Genomic DNA, 752 nt, shown 5'->3' with positions numbered 1-752 from the left:
CATCAAAATTGTGGACTACTTTTTTGAGTATGTTGGTAAGGTTCGGTCATAGTCACTTGTTGAAATCTCTAAAAAGACAAATACCCCCTCCGTCCGGAAATACTTGTCATCAAAATGGATAAAAGGAAATGTATCTAGACGTATTTTAGTTTTAGATACATCTCTTTTTATCCATTTTGATGACAAGTATTTTCGGACGGAGGGAGTATTTTGGAATGGAGGGAGTAGAAAACAGAGTTGGTGATGATGGTGTGCGTGCCATCCTGCAATATAGGCCGTCGGATTTATATCTAACGGATAGGAAAGAAACTATGGCAATTTTGCAAAAATATACCCACACCCCTCTCCACGTTCGCAAATAAGGCCTTCCCTCGTTCATCCTTTTCTCTCACAAGATAAACTACTCGCACAAATGCATCTTGATGTTCCGTGCAACGCACGGGCATCTAGCTAGTTTCTTTTAAAATAGTTGCTGCGATAGTTGGGTTGAAGTGATATCTTTTATGTCTGCCCCGAATGATTTCAGATTCACTAGTAGTAACAAAGAAAATGTTGCCTTGTTAATTAAACGAAAATAGGGTAAAAACTATCACACGAAGCCGGTAAAAACAAGGCACACTGGGTTCAGTGTCATCGTCACTACAGCTGTGCGTGCACGAGAAGTCTACATATCGAGGGGGCTACTGAGCGAGGCACAGAGACACAGTGTTTGAGAGAGAAACCAATTGAAAGATTACGATCAGATCGAGTTG

The sequence above is a fragment of the Triticum aestivum genome, chromosome 7B (genome assembly GCF_018294505.1).
Source record: "Triticum aestivum cultivar Chinese Spring chromosome 7B, IWGSC CS RefSeq v2.1, whole genome shotgun sequence".
In the NCBI taxonomy this organism is placed as follows: Eukaryota; Viridiplantae; Streptophyta; class Magnoliopsida; order Poales; family Poaceae; genus Triticum; species Triticum aestivum.
This window is presented reverse-complemented; position numbering follows the sequence as displayed.